Source organism: Chinchilla lanigera, unplaced genomic scaffold (genome assembly GCF_000276665.1).
Source record: "Chinchilla lanigera isolate Chin_1 unplaced genomic scaffold, ChiLan1.0 scaffold00003, whole genome shotgun sequence".
NCBI classification, from domain to species: domain Eukaryota; kingdom Metazoa; phylum Chordata; class Mammalia; order Rodentia; family Chinchillidae; genus Chinchilla; species Chinchilla lanigera.
Genome location: NW_004955404.1, coordinates 27,284,864 through 27,303,693, shown reverse-complemented (window position 1 = coordinate 27,303,693; position 18,830 = coordinate 27,284,864). Strand labels below are relative to the sequence as shown.

General features: G+C 36.9%; 1 long non-coding RNA gene across 1 annotated transcript in view; it reads left to right on the top strand.

Annotated features, from left to right (window-relative positions):
- The first annotated feature begins 661 nt into the window (after positions 1-661).
- The window catches only part of LOC102007293, a 68,563-nt gene continuing 50,394 nt past the window's right edge, over positions 662-18,830 (top strand). The window contains exons 1-2 of the long non-coding RNA XR_259322.1: positions 662-809; positions 4,528-4,702. This is a non-coding gene — a long non-coding RNA (uncharacterized LOC102007293). The remainder of the gene's footprint in view (positions 810-4,527; positions 4,703-18,830) is intronic.

Below are 18,830 nucleotides of genomic sequence, written 5' to 3'. Positions count from 1 at the left end.
GGGGGGCATTGTCATGGGCTTTAGTCTTCAGGTGGACTCATGAAGGACATTGCCATGGGATCCAGGTCTTCAGCTGGATTCTTTGGCCTTTGGTGTGTGGACATATTTCCTGCACTCTTTTTGTATATGATTCTTTGGGTGACTATTATAAAATAACCTTATAAAATAAGTGTCCTGTATTGTATTATATTGTTCCCCTTGCAAAACCCCAAACCATGACACCAGATATTTGCAGGGCTCCAAAATCTTTAATAAGAGCTTGTGTGGGTGAAAATTCTTTAGTAGGAGCACACAGAGGCAAAGAGGATCTTGATAAAATTGCATCAATTCTAGCACTTAGGCTGTGAACTGTCATCATTAGACAATGATCATGCAGGTGACCAGTACAACACCTTGAAGGAGTTCAGGACCTTACTGTTGCTGAGAATGGCTGTGGTTCACTTTGGGGGAGCTCTGGTCCTCCCTCTGGGCATCACTTCCTGGCTTTGGAGGAGAAGATGGTGCACTGCTCAGTCTCGTGGAGAGTGAAAGGATTATAAGGACTGTCCTAGAATTCAGGCCAGCATAGTTTTTATGAGAGCTTAACTCTTCCTAAGCACATTAGCAGAACTGTGATACCTAATTCCAAGAATCATTCCTATTGCTTCTTAGGTCTGTGCACTTTGACAGTGCTATGCTTCATTGTGAATGTGTCCACCAGGATTTCTTTGGCCAGTGGAAGAACCAGACCACAGAAAATTAGGTAGGCATCTGGAAGGTGCTGCTACGCTAAAGCCAGCCCAGGCCAGTGAATAAGGAATACGATACAGGTAGAGGTTTGAAAAAATACTTGAGTTATTCTATTTTTCTTCAGGAACTCATATATCACCATGAAAATGAGCATGTGTAGTTTACTGAAGGATGAGACCCTGGGAGCAGAAACATTCTTCTAGTGTTACCAGCTTAGGTCACCTAACCCCTATTCTTTCTTTTGTCTTTTTTTTTTTTTTTTTTTTTTTTTGTAGTACTGGGGTTTGAATACAGGTCTTTGCACTAAGCTACATCCCCAGTTGATTTTGAATATTTTATTTTGAGACAAGGTCTAGCTAAATTTCTAAATTGCCCAGGCTGAGCTCAAACTGGTGACAGGTGTGTACCAACACACCAACTATCGTGCCCATAGTCTTAAGCTAACTACAAACACCTGCAGGAACCCAAAGACGCATGACTAAATCAAGCCCAGACCAACAGAACAGTCCAGCTCCTATGTAGACTCATAAGAAACCATAATAGTTTCTGCCTTAACCCTTGAAGTTTTGGGATAATTAGTTACATGGCAGTAACTAAGTGCTACATGCATCCAAGTTTAAAACTGGAGAAAAGAGGCCTGAAGAGGTCCGTTTCATTTTTGACCACCCATCTTCCTCTAAAACTGGTTCAAGTAAACATAAAACACTTGAGATTTTGGCCTTATATTCTAGTTTCAGATCCAAGTTTGTCAATGTCAGACACAAATTCAGTGGAATCTTTCTGAGAGGAAGAGAAGGAACACACATATTTGACAAAAAACATGTTAAAAAAAGAAAAAGATATTACAGAAATGATTTTCAGAGTTTAGAATATTCATGGTACTCCTCTTTGCTAGGCTCTCAGGAGTTCAGTCTTATGAAACATTACCCGCTACTTCAAGTAAGAAATCTTCAGGATAGTTTTTCTACTTAAATCTGGAAGCAAATGAAAACTTACTTAGAAGTTTAAAAAAAGTCTAAACCATTCAGTAGCAAAAAAAAAAAAAAATGGTGGGCTGGGGATACTGCTTAGTGGCACAGGCCCTGCCTGGCAGGCACAAGGTCCTGAGCTTGATTCCCAGTACAAAAAAAAAAAAACCATCCAAGCTGGGCGTGGTGGTGCACTCCTGTAATCCCAGCACTTGGGAGGCTGAGGCAGGAAGATCCCTGTGATTTCGAGGCCAGCCTGGGCTACAAAGTAAGTTCAAGGTCAGCCTGAACTACATAATAAGGCCCTGTCTCAAAAAGACAAAAAACAAAACAAAACAAAACAAAAAAAACCAAACCAAAACAAAAAAAACCCAACAACATTCATTGAAGTATTGGCCTGAACACACCTGTTCATAAGAATTTATAGTATTGTCAGATCAGCTAGAACCCATATGAAACTTAGCACTGAGGGGAATAAAAATGAAAGCTTTAAGTGTATTTGAAAGGAAAAAACAGCACCTATCTAATAGCAGGAGACCAGCATTTCCTCACTCAAATTTCTATGTTTGCAAGAAGCAGCATACATATTAGAATGCACTGGTCATGCTGCAGTGACAACCCCTAAACCCCAGTAGTGCTTAATACAGACAACTTTAGTTCTTTCATGTGCAACAAGCCCTCGATGGTCTGCAGGGCTTTTATTCACAGTCGTTTTTCAAGGACATAAGCTGACAGATGCTCCATCTCAGCACTTGGTTCCATAATCACCAGGGCAAAAACACAGAAGTATAAAAGAAGGAATGTGGAGAACTGCGTCCTGGCTCTTAAAACTACCATATGGAAGAAACATATGGCACACTTCCACTTGCGTTTTCCTGGCCTCAGAAAGTTACATGAAAGAGAAATACAATCCTTCTGTTTTCCTGGAAGGAGAGGAAATAGGGTATACCGTAGTATCTTCCATGCTTGCTCTGTGGAACAAAATATTTGATTCTGCCTCTTTTTTATGTATGAAATGCACCTACTCGACTCCAAAGGAAACAGTCAAAGAGCCACACAAATTAATAAGAGCAAGACAAAGTTCAAGATATCTGGAGAGGTGCAGTAGTCTCTATAGCAGGTCTAGGCGTTGTGCTTTTTGGTCAGAAATTCTAAAACTGAAATTATAAATTTTTTGTATTTTACCCATCCAATATACAATGATGGTTTTAAGATGGGGTAATTGCAGTACAGTGTCCCATTTGAAAACAAGAAAATGGGAAATGCATAACATAGTAACTGCAAAGGGACTTGGTAGCAGTTGAAGTTTGAAGATTCTACAATACATTTTGAGAGCTCTTCCAAACTGAGAGTGAGTTCAGGGTTTCCTCTTACAATGCATGTTCAATTAATATAATTCATAGCCTCTATCCACTTCTTCCTTCTACTAAAAGGAAGATAGAATGACTTATCAATGATCATTTTGGAAAAATAAATTGGGAACATTTAGGTCAGTCCTGTCCATTTTGTGCAAAGGGGTTGGCAGCCTTCAAAGAGCAGAAATTCACGTTGGTTTCATCATGGTCCACTCATTATCCTATTCTCCCATTTCTCGAGTGAATGGCCCAGTCTGATTCAGCATTGCCTAAATAGGCAGGGCAAGCATGCCCAGTAAAATGGCTCAGACACATGCCGACCAACTAAGCATCCTCAGCCTTTATCAATAATCATGATACTTTGATTTTTAATCATTGACCCAGTTTATTTCTCATTTTTAAAAAGATGGTAATGATTAAACATGTTTCTTAAAGAGAATTCAACAGCTGAATTTTTATTTCAGACATTCCAGGGCCAGGGATACAGCTCAATGGCATAAGCACCTGCCTGGCAAGTACAAGGTCCTGAGTTCAATTCCCAGTACCAACAAAACAAAACAAAAAACAAAACAACAAAACAAAACAAAAAAAACCCCACAGACATTTCATTTAGCCTTACACTGGAATATCTTTATAATCAGTATTTACACTCCTTTTCCTATTTTGATCTTCGTTCTTTACTATACTCAAGAATGATTTTAAAGACATCTTTTAACACTGGAAATTATGTTTTTAGTGTGCCTATTGTTTCTTATATTTTAATCTATAATAGTGTTATTTTAGTACTAAATTAATTTTTTCAGACTCCTGTTTTACATCATGGTTTTTGCTCATGGTTTTGGACATTTCAGTCCACGGTTGGATCCAAGGCAAAAAGAAAGCATGGCAGAAGGGCATGGGAGAGGAAAACTGTTCTACTCATGATCGGTAGGAAGAGAGAGAGCAGAAAGGAGCAGAGGAGAAGAATATTCTCCTGGGAAAAGCCTCACTTCCTAAGAGCACATTCTACTATGAACTCATAAGTGGATTAATCCACGTAAGATTATAGCACTCTGATGATCCAGTTACCTTCCAAAAGCCCCACCTCTGAACACATGAGACTTTTTTGGGGACATTTTAGATATAAACCATAACAGTTTCTTGTGTCCACTTCTTTCCACAAGTTACAGAAACCAGCTATCACCAGTAGGCATCTGGCTTTCTACTCTGTGTTACAAAAGTCATAAAATAATATTTTGAAAAACTTTAAGGCAAAGGAAAATAATCACCAATAATCCTATTACTTTAATGTAGTTATTAGAATATTTTACTAAATGTTTCTCTAGACTTTTATGGTGTTGGGGATCAATTCTCCATATAAATAAAACATTTTATTTTGATTCTTTGTCTTCATTTCCTAAGACTCTCATGTTACATAAAGCATATATTAAATAAATTTATATGCTTGTCTCTTGTTACTCTGTCTTTTGTTATAGAGGTTTCAGCCATAAAACTTGGGACAGGTGATGAAAATATATTTCATTTTTATGTGAAAAGATATTTTTCTCCCCGGTATTTGCGAGCATCTGACATAAGGTGACTGAGCCTCCCCATTTGCTCTGAAAGCTGCGGATGATATCCTAGAACAACTGACAAAGTGCTGGCAGGAAGGTAAGAATTCTTCCCGAAGTCAGCCCTCCCAGAGCTCTGAAATGCTTAGTGCAGAGTAGAAAGTGGAAATTTCTCCTTGTTCCCCTACCTCCCCAGGTACTGAACCTAGGGCTTTGCACTCAGCTACATTACCAGCCTACTTACCTATTTATCATCTATCTATCTATCTATTTTGAGAGAGTCTTGCTAAGTTACAAGTCCAGGTTGGACTTGAACCTGAAATTCTCTTGCCTCAGTCTCCCAGAGGGATTACAGATATGTCGTACTGTGCCCACCTCCCTTGTTTCTTCTTTTCCAATTTCCTTTCCTCTAATTTCCAAACTCAAATTAGTAGAAGAAAGGCATACTTTTTTATTGTGATTTTTTTGTTCTGTTTATATTTATCTTGCTAATCTATCTTTTGTTATTGGAGTCTTAGTATAAACTTTGTGGTAGGTCAGGAATAGATATTTTTTTTTCTCCACTAGAATGCAAATACAGGCACTATTTCTCCTGTTTTATTTTTCATAGAAAATAAATTCCACATGGTTTGGTATGTACTGGAAAATTGCTTTCTAAAAGATTGTAAATTAGGTTGACAACAACATTGTGTGTATATATTTTGTTGCTACCGTCTAGTTTTAAGGGAAATATTGTCTAGTTTTAAGGGAAATAATTAGTAATTATATGAAAATTATTTTAAAATTAATTTTTTTTAAGCAGTGTTAGGTGCATGCTAGGCAAGTGCTCTATCACTGAGTTGGGCCTCCAGCTTTGGTGATAAGATTTATTAGTCATAAAATGTGCCATTGTCTTTAAATGACGGCATACTTCTTGTTAGTAGTAAGGTTAAGCCTTTAATATTTCATTTGTTTAGTGTGTTTTCTTTTATATTAATTGCTTACTCATATTTTTATTCCTTTAACTATCTACATTATTATTATTATTATTTTTGTCTTTTTGAGACTGGGTCTTGCTCTGCAGTTTAGGCTGGCCTTGCGCTCACTTTGTAGCCCAGGCTGGTCTCAAACTTGCAACCATCCTCCTGCTTCAGCCTCCCAAGTGCTGGGATTACAGGCGTGCGCCGCCAGGCCTGGCTGCCTTATTATTTTAATTATTGGGTTTTGTTTCCTAAAAAACTTTTTTTCCAATTCAATCTACTGTCTCTTTTCATTTTTCTTTCTTTCTTTCTTTCTTTCTTTCTTTCTTTCTTTCTTTCTTTCTTTCTTTCTTTTTCTTTCTTTCACTTCCTTCCTTGCTCCGTTCTTCCCCCTCTCCCTTCCTTCCTTCCTTTCTTCTTTCCTTCCTTCTTTCTTTCTTTTTTTCTTGTCTTTCTTTCTAATGTGGAAGATTGAGCCCAGTGCCTTCACAATGACTTTCTTTTCCAACCTTTTTTAAACTTTCTAATTTGAGACAGCGTCTCTCTACATTGCTAAATTGCCCCGGTTGGGCTTCAACTTGCTATTCTCCCATCTTAGCCTCCCAGAAAGAACTATGAAAGGTAGATGGAAAAATGTTTGTCCTTCTTAACACTTGTATCTCAAAGTGTGCTGGGGCAACAGATAAGATACCTTCCTCTTCGGAGACCTGTGCTGGAGCTCAGAAAACGTACCCTAAATATCGCACTTTGGCAGGCTGAATGCTCTGAACTGAAATCGAAGGGCCTCAGACAACCTCAGAACAAAAGTGTCTCTGACCTTCTCTGAAGACTAGGGCAAGGGGTTGAAGTGGGGAATATTATTCTGAAACTTCCCTATCTGACTAAGATAAATTCTTGTGGAAGGAATGTAATTATATAGAGCCACTTCCTTATAATCTTGGCAAACATACCGCATAGTCTTCTGGGGAGAGCTACCCGAGAGAGTTTATCTGATAAGAAGACAACCTTTGTTCATTGTCCCTTTTGTCCCCTCCCTTCTCATAGCCTGTGTGGCCACCTCCCCATTAGGAGAGTCGGTTTCTTTGTACAGTTTAGATTGCTTTCAAACTTCAACAATTTGGCCCTTTGACTCATAATTAGTGTGACTCCCATGTACATATACACACAATAAATTTGTGTTTACTTTTATCCTGTTAATTCACCAGTTTATTTCATAGTCAAATATGGAACATTCAGATAGTAAAAGAAAAACTCCTTCCATGCCTACATCTCCATGATGTAAGAAGCACCCGTTTTTTTCTCTATTACAATCAGAAAAACTGAGCATGGAAAAATGAACATAAAATCTTTATTCTCAGCAGAAAAGTAATTTATTTTTATAGAACAAATACTTACATAGAGATTATCGCTTGCCAGATATACTACAGTCCTATAAATTGAGCATTGTTTTTATCCTAATTTTAAGATGAGGCCGGGTGTGGTGGTTCATGCCTATAATCCCAGCACTAGGAGGCTGAAGCAGGAAAATTGCTGTGAGTTTGAGGCCAGCTTAGGTTACAAAGTGAGCTCAAGTCCAGCCTGAACTGCATAGCGAGACCCTGTCTCAAATAAAAGAACAATTTTAAGATGAGGAAGCTGACATTCAGAGAAATTCAGGAACTATTCCAGTTCACATGGATTGGCTCCCAAGTCTGTATTGTTCATGATTCAGTACCCAAGAACTGGAAACAAAATCCTTTGGCTTGTGGGATTAATCCTTTTTGCAGTAAACTGGTGAGTGCACATTTAGTTATTTACTGAGTAAACAAAGCTATATATTTACACTCCTAGCAATATACTCTTAGGAAGGAAAGATTGCTTTCTTCTATTCTTCTAGATATTTTGGCTAGTCTGTGAATTAAATGGGCAGAAGACAGTCACAGGAGAAAAATATTTTAATTATATATGTATGCATGAGCGTTCCACAGAAAAATTGGAATCAGAAGACCAGCTAGATGATTGAGACTTTTATGTCATCCTGAGCTACAGAAAGGAAAAGGGATTCAAATTCAAGGACTCAGTCAAAAAATGGGCATCTGAGATAAATTACACTTCTCAGATGAAAAATTACAAACATCAAATAAATATATGAAAAAAATGTTCAACATCATTGGTCATTCAAGAAATGCAAATTAAAACAACACTAAAATACCATCTTGCCCCAGAAAGAATGGCTATCATCAAGAAATCAACCAATAACAAATGCTGGAGGGGCGGTGGGGGAAAAGGAACCCTTCTCCACTGCTGGTGGGAGTGTAGATTGGTGCAACCACTGTGGAAATCAGTGTGGAGATTCTTTAAATATTAGAATTAGAGGTCCCATTTGACCTAGCTATTCCCTTCCTGGGTATCTTCCAAGAAGAATTAAAAACACCATACTAGAGCGACATATGTGCCCTCATGTTCATAGCAGCACAATTTGTAGTAGTTAAATCTTGGAAACAACCCAAATGAGGATCGACTGAGGAATGGATAAAAAAGATGTGGTCTTTTTATATAATGGACTACTGCTCAGCCATAAAGAAGGATCAACTTGAGACTTTTACAGGTAAATGGATGCAACTAGAAACCATACTCATAAGTTAAATTTTTTTGTTGGTGTTGATGCAAGTGACTCCATTCTGATTCTGATGACTTTCAGAGTTTTATCAACTGCAGGCCTTGTACTTAATCTGCATATGGCTTTACAAGTGACTATACCAGGAAAGAAAAACAATAGATGTAAATTTGCCTCTATTAAAAGCTGAATGACTGGTATAGGAAGGCATAAAGTAGTAAAATTTTGCATTAGAAGCCATATTTTTAAAATAATACATGTATTAAAGGAGAATTTATTATTTGGCTGTTTCAAAGACAAAAAGGAAACTAAACACCAGTATAGTCTGGATTATGCATTCTCTGAGAGGAAGTTTAAAAGGACTGTGTCAAACCTTTTCTGATCAGTGGGCTATCAGATCACAGTGATATAAGAATAAGGATAAGCTCTCCTTAGTAAAGAGAAATAAGAAGAATGTCTTAACCTTGCCTTATTTAATAGACTACGAAATAAGGTGCAGGCAATCACTATTATGATATCCCCATGTTTACTTTAAATTGCACGTTCTTGCTGCAAATAGAAATTACCTTGCCTATTGGTAAAAGGAGCCATGAGTGTAGGAAAATTGTCCCCTATTTCTATTCATTGGTTCTGTCACTGCCCTCCTACAAATCTTAAAGAATTTAGTTAAAATTTTTCATCATTTCATGTGTTTTAGATATACCTAATTTGCGTATTTTTCTGATTTAAAAAGTTAGAGAAAATTAGTTAAAATGTCATTGTTTGTGAGGTATTAATATTATTATTAGTATATCCTCTTCTCATAGTAAAATATTCACTTCTCTGTATAATAAAACTCAAGCATTTCTTTAACCAGGACTTTGAGCTGCTTGCTTATGAGAACTGCAACATATGGTTTTTCTCTTCCACTTTTTAATATTTTGGTCTCCGGTGAATCCACATACAAAAGCTTCCTTCCTTTAGATGGAGTCCACAAATGAAAGGCTTTTCTTTTTCTGATTGCAGATTAGCCTGCCAAAAAACAAACACGAACTGGAGAACATCGTTTTAATTTATTGATGGGATACAGATGACAAGGAAGTCTGTCCTCTTCTAGGCTTTTGGGAACGCTTCAGCCTGACCTAGCACAGCTGAGTTCATACAGCAAAGACAGACTTTGCCAAAAACCAAAGCCCATAGTCATTGCAAATCTCTGAAGCAAAACATTCCTTCAGTGCTTGAATTTCCCTATAATTTGTGTAGATTCCCTTTTTGTCAATGAAGCTAGCAGTGGATAACTAGCTTAGTGCAATCAGACAAAACAACTGTACCATTCATTCCGTAATTAGATGATAGCCTTACTGCATGCTTTATGGTTTCCGTTCTTCATTCTTTCCTTTCTTTTCAAGTCCTCAGAGACAAACTCGGGGATGTTTGGCAAAGCAGAGGCCCTTGTTGAAAAATATCCTGTTCTTTTTACTTTAGGATTGCTAATAAGTTCTATTCTCAGAGGCAAAACTTTAGATGCACACAGCAGGGGAGGATCAGCCAAGTTTAAAAAAAAGAGGTTTGGTTCTCACGTATATTACCTTTTGGATCATTTTACAGATGTGCCTTCCTCAAAACCAAAGAAAGTTCTGCTCTTCTTGTATCTAACCGAATGCAAATGGATTTGATACTTTAGCTAAATGCTTATAGCAGATTTTATATAAATTATTTTTTAAACTTTCATACATTATCTTTTATAAGTGAAGCAGAGACAGAAAGATACAAAGGATAAATGGAGAGGAAGGCTGTGTGATTTGAATTAATCTGCTTTGAAGAGCACACGGCAGATAAAATGCCTGCATGCTAAATTGGAGCAAAAATTGTGCGAATACTGTTTGTTATTTTTTTAAGTTGTTTTGTTTCTTAAACCATTAAAGGAGAAGAGAGGAAAAGCTTCCAGAAGCAAATAGTATTGCTATTTTAAGTTCTGTTGCTATTATTGCCTTTAAGAGAGAGAGAGGTTACATCTGTCAAATTGGTGGCATTTTCTGCATTCACTGAAGACTGTTTGGGCCTCTTGGAAATCTTGGTTGTAATTACAACAGCTTAACCTGGTCGAGGAAAAGGGGTAATTTGGGGGCTGCTCTATCTAAAATTGAAGATGATGGTAAGAATCAAGCCATCTTTTGTGATGTCTGTAGTCAAGAGCCTCAGTCTTTGTCAAGATTCTCCTTCCTTTTTTATCTCTGCTGCTTTTTTGGCTGGGCTCTTTTGTTTTTGAGTGTTTTTCTTTCTGGACTACTTGGATAGCTAGAATGATGGCTAATGAAATTTTCAGCCTGACTTGCAGTGCTGAGATCCAAACACTGAAAAAGATTACACTCTTCTCAAAACTGCAAATTACCCACAAAAGTGTGGTGACTTGGCATCTCCCTTTTCTTGAACCCATCACTTTGATCATTGAAATAATGAAGCCGCTAATTCTATACAAACTGACTGTGTGGTGTCACAAAGTCAGAGGATGAAATCACATACAGAAGGAGGAACTGGGAGAGTATTTATTGGAAATAAGAGAAATAGCTCCTGTCTCCAGAATGGGACTTGGAAAGGAAGTCCAAATTGTCTTCTCTGTCCTGCTTTTATATGAATAAATAGAGTATGGTGGTGGTGGTGGGGTCACTTGCTCTGCTTGTTTTAAGGAAAATAAATTCAAAGGAAACCAGTTATTTTGTATTTCTAGTGTTCTTTGAAGTCCAGTCCAGAGGTAGAGAGAAATTCTTAACTAACTGAGCATACTCTATAAAACCTTCTTCCTGGGAAGAAGAGTCTTTGTCTCTTCATTCTAATACTTTTTCTCTTTTTTTTCCTGTTTTCTTTTTCATTTCTAAGTTTAACTAGCTTCACGGCTTGAATTAACTGTCACCTTGGTGTGTGTGCTATATGCTTTTATCCAACTCTGTTTTAGGCTGCTCTGACTGCCTGCTTGTCAGCTACCTAAACTCTTAAAATGAGACTTTATAAATGGCCCAGTCTGGGTTGCACACCTCTCCCTGACTCTGATGTCAAGGGCGCTGTACATGTATCCAGAATAATGGAAGGAGGACACAGGAGACAAATATAAGGTTAATTAGAAATTTCTGTCTCTATTCCTCAGTTTATCCACTTAAAAATAATATTTGACACTTGAAAATGAGATTGGTTGAGGTTCTTCCTGAAAGTATAGTGGAACTAAGTGTACCAAGTAGATTTTCTCTGTAACACTGGGAGGCAGGGTGTCAACTGCGTTACGAAACTAGTGCTGTTAATAGTCTTTAGTTTGATGTGTGAACTCAAGAAATTTTATAATGTATTGAAGTTAAGTTTTCCTTGTACTTTAAGGAACAATTGGAGGTTTTGTTTCTTCTAAGCATTACTATACAGATAATAATAATTACAGCTCATTATTGTTAAATAATAGCCTAAGTTTTCTCATTATTAAAGTGGAAAACAAGTTGTTCTGGAGGTGAGCTGTAGTATGCAAGGTGGATGCTTTTTAAACCATTACCTTACTCCACATTGGGGCTCAAAGATTTTTTTTTCTGTAAAATAAATACATTTTGGCTCTGTGTGGTATACAATCTCTACCTCAACTATTCAGTTTTGTTAAGTGGCAAAGCAGCCATAAAAATACATAAATGGAAAGGTGGAACCATGTTCTGATAAAGCCTTTTTTTTTTTAAAAAAAAAATAGGATGTAGGTGATACTTAGTCAACCTTGACTAATGTCAAAGAGGTGTATAAAATGAAATATTTGAAAAACGCACTATAGAAATCATTTTGGAGGGTCCTCAAAAAACTGAAACTAGATTTTCCATTTACCCACATATTCCCCTTCTAGCTATCTTCCTCAAAGAGGTAGAAACGTCACATTATAGTGATCTATGCATATCCATATTTCTAGCAGCACAACTCATAACAACTGAATCTTGGAAGTGGCCTATAAGTCCATCAGCAGATGATAAAGAAATTATGGTGTTTATACACAGTGGAGTGCTATTCTGCCGTAAAGAAAGGTAAATGTTGAGGAAATGGATGCGTTCTGAGAGCATGTTAAATGAAATGAATCAGACACAAGCTTAAATATCACATGGTTTCTCTTATATGAGAAACAAAGTATAAAGAACAAAATAAAACATAGATGATAGATAAGAGAGTAAAATAACAAATAGAGGAAAATAAAAGAATGAGGGGGATAGATATTTTGTTAAAGTGGAAAAGTATCAAGAAATGGAGGCGAAGGAAAGCTGGGGAGGACAAAGAAAAGAATTAAGATGTGTTATGTACATGTACCAACTCCACAGAAGGAAGGTAAAAGTTATGAACTGAAAACATGTACTAAAAAGGGGGGAGAGATGAAGAGATGGGTAGGGGGGAAGACAGGAGAAGAAAGGGGATGAAGAAGGGAATTAAGATATGTTACGTATATGTACCAGTTCTCCACAGGAAATATAAACGTTATGTACAAATGTGTATTAACTAGTAAAAAAAGATAACTTTTTTTAGTCCTGGGAATTGAACTCAGGACTTTGTGCTTGCCAGGCAGGCACTTATGCCACTGAGCTATATCCCCAGCCGTAAAAAAGATAACAACAACAACAAAAGTCCTTTGCATCACTAGCATTTGGAAGGTTTTTTTGTGACCTAAAAATAAATTTATAGAAATACCCTAATCAGAGGATTGGAATTAAATATACTCATAGAAAATAAAAATTTAAAGTTGTAATTCTTGGGTAAAAGCATGACCACAATTAAACTATTTCCATTGTTAAAAAATTGTTGCATGTGCACCGCATACATTATGTTAAAAAGTTGTCAAGAAGGAACATAGCATTCATTGGAATTAGATCTAATATAAACCTTTGGAATCAAACATGTTTTTCAGAGAATGTGAGCATACCTGTCTTTTTATCTGTTTTCTTTCTGCGACAAAATGGTTACTGGCAACATCCTGGGATCAAGTTTCTTCTTTTATTTGTAATGTTGGCAATCATGTGACAGTGCCATTATTATTTGACATTTGAAATATATCTCAATTGAAACTTGAAACATTTTATGATCTGAAAAACTTGGAAATCCTTCAGACAGAGAATTATATTTACAGTATAACATTTACTATTTCTATTATATCCCTTTATTTAAAAAAAAATTATGAGGCGGCCATAAAAGAATCACTTTGGGACCAATCTTGACATGCTTCCTAAATGTGATGATTATACCAAATAAGAAAAAATATTTTCCATATTTTATTAATTCTAAGGTAAACATTCTTTTATATTTTAACCTCTCAGAGGTCAGGGTTCCTCTAATGAATTTTAACATCTTACAAAATTTCTATTTGCTGAATTGTAGTCATGACACAGTTGTAATTACTGAGTGAAAATTATCTGAAAATCTGCTCTTGGTACTTTGTGGTAAAAGCCAGAAAGTCAGCATGGAAATTTGTGATATGTGGGTCAGTGTCATGGAAAAATATTCCTTCAGCAATGTAGAAGCTTCTTTTAAGGGATGTGCATAGCCACAGCCTTGAAGCTGCAAAGGAGAGTCTTGTTTGGAAAATGCATAGACATCAGTGATGGTCAATCAAAATATGATTCACAAGAGCAGGCTCTAAATGCAGAGTAGCTTGGAAATTCCTTTATTGATTTATTTTGCAAATATATTCCTTTTTATATATGCATAAGAGTAACACAATAAAATATATATTTAATATCTAAAAGAAATTTTCCAATAAGCATAAACTCTCTAAGTGACAAAAAAGCATTGCCTCATGGTTTAATTCAAAACTTTTTTCTTAGTTATGTGTAATGTAATGGTTTCTCCTACAGTTAATTATGTGTTATATGCAATGAGATACAGTCATGTATTTGAATGAGGATGTTGATTAGTGGTACATAAAGCACTTGCCTACCATGAGCAAGGTCCTGGGCTTGATCCCCAGTACTGAAAAAAAAATAACAAAAAGTAGTGTACTTATATATTTAAATTAATGAATGCCAACTTTATTCTTTTGCTTTTGGTGGTAAAAATAATCAAAGAAGCAGTGCTTTGCTCCTACTAAAAACAGAACAATTCATTAACTGAAAACCTGGCAACTGTATTATCCATATCACTTACTAAACTTTCATTGAAACTTCCACAACATAATTTCATGAGATTGAGCATGAATGCCTAATTTCAGCACATTTAATTCTGTACCAAATACCTATTAACAAGCACCAAGGCAAGATCATGATCAGCACCAACATTTCAACCTTAATGTAACTTTTATATTTTCTTCTCAATGTTTATGATAATTGGTTGGAAGAATTTTAGGATGACAACATTTTAGTGTCAGTAAGGATAGTTTTGGACTCAAATAATGATGGATTAATCAGAGCATCTTGACTTGTGGCAATAATGATGACTTTATAGGTGTTACATACTATTTTCATTGTCCTCAGAAGGATGCATTTTAGAAAACAAAATTATTGTCAATACCTACTGCCTTAGAAATCAAAACAGGTACAGATTATGAGGATTGTATGTCTAGGTTAGCATTAGTTTTTTCTTTTAGAAACCAAATTTACAGTTAACTAAAAACTTATTTTTCCTAATGAGATAACTTTTTTTGTAAGATTTTAAACACATAGCTGATAACAGTTCAGCGCAGTCAGTTATGTGGCAATCTAGACCCTGATTAGAGCTTCATTAATGCCAAATGGAGTAATATTTTTAACCTAGACTATCTTGTACATAATCTTTTTAGAATAAGAGGTAAAAGTTGGTTCAAAATAACACTGGATTAATTGGCAATCACATATTATCAACATTAACAGAAACAGTAATTTCCTTAAGTGATGCTTGACTGCATTTTTGCATGATATCACTCACATGAGGTCACATACTGGAAGAAACACACCACCATCCGATTTATAAGTTTGTCCCTGAGTCTCTGATCACCATCTCTTTCAGGATTTATACTATCACTTGAGCAAGTTTTGGTATGGTTTGGAAGACCTCCCTTACCAGAATCCATGATAGCTAGGCATCATACTTCTTTTGCTAAATCACCCACATTTTGTTTGTTTGTTTGTTTGTTTTCTGGTACCAGGAATTGAACTTGTGACCTTGTGCTTGCCAGGCAGGCACTGTGCCTCTGAGCTAAATCCCCAGCCCCTAAATCACCCATATTAATGTTGCTGTTATGATTTCAGTATGGTTTTTCCCCAGCTCTGGTGTATTCTTGAGAAAGAAATTGGCCTGAAATATAGTCCTTTCAATGATCAGCAATGTATTTTTTATTTAAACTATAAATAATGCATTTATTATAATCTAATGTTCATTTTTAATTACTTTTAGAAGGTAATATAAACTTAATTTGCTCCTGCTTTGGCAGTTTAGAAAACTAGCTTCAAATTTCCACTCTGTAGATGGATTGTACATGTCTATTTTTATTCCTGTAGATCAGTAGAATTGATGGAATTGGTATCTGGAAGTAAGGTTTTATCATTCAGATAATTAGACGGCAACAAAGGCTTTGGAACCAGAAAGTCAGTGTAGGCTGAAAGAGCTTTGCTAAGCGTGCTAAAGAAAGCCTAAGTTTCCTTGAGCAAACTGTTGATACAAATCTGATTGCGAGGTCGCTGCCAAGTGAGGGCTGAGACAGAAGTGAGGAACACATCTTAGAGAAGTGGAGGAAGAAAGTCCTTATTTCATGCCAGAAAACAGCAAAATTCATCTTGCAGTTATTAGTAAAGCAGAACTTATAGGTTATGAACTTGGTTACTGAGTTGAGGACTTTCCTAGGCAAAGCATTGAAGGGGCCACCTAGTTGTTTCTTTCAGTTTATAACCAGCAGAAAATGGCAAAGGTGATGGTGTACAAAGCTATTTAAATATGACTATGCAAGAATGTGACCTGTTTCACCGGAGTTTCTTTCTCACTGTTATTTGCTTTGAAAAAACAAACTGTCCTAAGTCTTACAGCCACAACCTGCCATGACCTGAGGTAGCTTGGAAGTGGGTTATTTCTTGATTGAGGTCTTGATGGAAAACTAGTCCTGATCACAAAAGACTTAAGGTCACTAGTTTTCTCCAATTCAAGTTGTTTTTTCCAGTTTTCTCTGGAGCTGGATGCTATGGTTTCAGTGTGTTCCCCAGTCTATGTGTTGGGCACTTAATCTCCCATGTAACAATGCTGAGAGGTGAGATGAGAAATGATGGTTGGACTAATGCTGTTATTGCAGGGGGTTATTATCTTGAGGTGGGGGTCTATATAAGGGATGGATTTAGCCCTCTCTGTCATTCTCATGCACCTGTGTGTTGCCTTCCACAACGTCAAGAAACAGCAAGAAGACCCTCATCATGTGTGACCCCTGGATCTTTACATTGTATTCAATATTTTAAGTAATCCAGAAATGATTTCATGTATATAAGAGGATATATGTAGTTTATATGCAAATTCTACGCCTCTATAGAAAAGGGACTTGTGCATCTGTAGGCTTTTGGTATGCTCAGCGTTCTTAGAACTAATCTCTCTGAATTCATGACTGTATATACTGCTGATATATTGTGTAAACATATGTCTCTGATTACTAGATTTATGCTTTTTCTCCATTAACATTACTTTTTATGAAGATGTTTGCATTTCTTCCTGTACTTGCTCCTTCCTGCCTTTTGAGAAGGGCTCCTGGCAAGCTGTACTACCAAAGTGACTTGAAGTTACGTGAGCACAACCTGGTTGTGGCAAAGCCTGCTCAGTGCTTTCCCTTCTTCTGTTGTTCATCCCCTGAATCTTTGTTCTCAGAGAATAAGAAAGATGAAAGAAATTGTCAGTGTCAGCTTCAGCACACAATGATAGTGATACTGCACCCTGGTCAGTATTCCACCTCCAGTGAGTCATAGTGTCCGTGGAATATGGTTCTGGGTAATGCGATATTGAAAGAAATTGTGAGGGGAAACTTCCATCCTGCTCCAGCAAATAAGGCAAATCTGAGTCAGGAAGAAGCTTTTATCTTTCACCTTGCATCCTTGTACTCTGGTGGTCATGAGGATCAGAGTCAAATGGTGTAAATGACAGCAGGAAAACAAAAGCTTACCAATTCCAGAGCAGTTGGATTCTTATTTGACGGGGGCCCATTCTTTCCGTTAGTCATTGTCTGCTGGGTGTTCTGCTATTTGCAGTCCTCCACTACCCTAATTTCTTCTCTACTCTTGCTCTTACTTCTCTTCTCTCACTTGTTTTCTGAGGTTGTGTTGCCATATCTTCAACTCATCCATTCTGAAGAGCTGACAGCCAGAATGATAATTTTCTAGTCCAGTTTTCCACCTAAGGTACACAATGTCAAAAACAGTAGACTTAGGGTTCAGAGTGAGGGTGAATTTTACCTTGATTTACTGTCATTTGATGTCTTCCATTTGTCTATTCTTAATTCTTTTGGTCAGAGAGTAACTTCTTTCCTCCATGGCTTCACCTCTCAGGCACCTATTTCCCCCATAGTGATATAACATGTATTTCTACTTGTTTTATACAGAAGTATGCTGAAACAACTATTTTCATGTTCAATACAAAACTATAATGAAAATATTCCATGATGTGATATTGCATAGAAAGCCCTTCCCAGACTTTGTAGTGGTCCGGTGGAATTTATGTTTGTAGTTCTAGTAAGATTCCAGTGCAATTCATGGTGAGAATAAAGAAATGAACATATATCTGAAGAAGTGGGGAGCAAAGGGGGCCCTAAATGCACTTAGAATGATGGTTAGCCAGAACAAAGGCCTTGACCCACGACTAAACCTGGGTTTCATTAATTTGTGAAGAGGGGAGTGGTTCAGGGACGAGTGACTTCGAGAATGGTAGAAAGTATGCAAATGCTGTGAATTGGACTAGGTAGGAGGTGAGATAGCCTCTCTGCTATATGCAGAGAGAGAGAGAGAGGTATGCAAAAAGAGTGATCGGCTTAACACAGTTTAGGAAGTATCTTGTGTTTTGGGGTCTGTGCTTCAGCTTTGATGTGTAGTCTTCAGGCCCTGAGATGTCAGGCTCTCTTTCTTAAGCTCAATTCCAGGTGACAGTGAAGCATCACTCAGCCAAGCTCACGCATACTAGTTGGAAGCTATAGGTGGAGCATCACTGACCTGTGCATTGCCTTAAAGATACACATCAGCACCTTGGCTAGACTCATTTGCATTGCTTAAAGCCAATTGAGGGGATAAAGTTATATCCTAGCCAGCTCTGTACAGCCTGTTGCTAGACGTAGGTGCTAGTCTCTCGGTCCTTTTTTTCAATCCTGGTCTTCCTTCCAGCTGTCACACCTCAGTGAAAGGAGTCACTGTTGAGGAGGTAATACACTATTTTTCACAACCATTAGGCTGTAACTACTTGTTAGATCTTTCTTGCATAGCTCTGTCTTCCTGAGAAACCAATTTGAAGATACCGCCATGTATTACAGCAGCCATTGATATTTTCCTTCTAATCTGTCCATAACTCTGTAATGTTTGTTTTGTTCCTATGCTATTTCATAAATGGATGTATGTTTATTACTATGTGTTTCCTCCAGCAACCATTGAGAATAGTCAATGAACATTCAATTGGTCACTCATGTATAGATCTACTTATTTTCTTTAGAAACCACTTTGAAGATACCAAAGTATAGTACAACAACCATTGATAATAACCTACCATTTTTG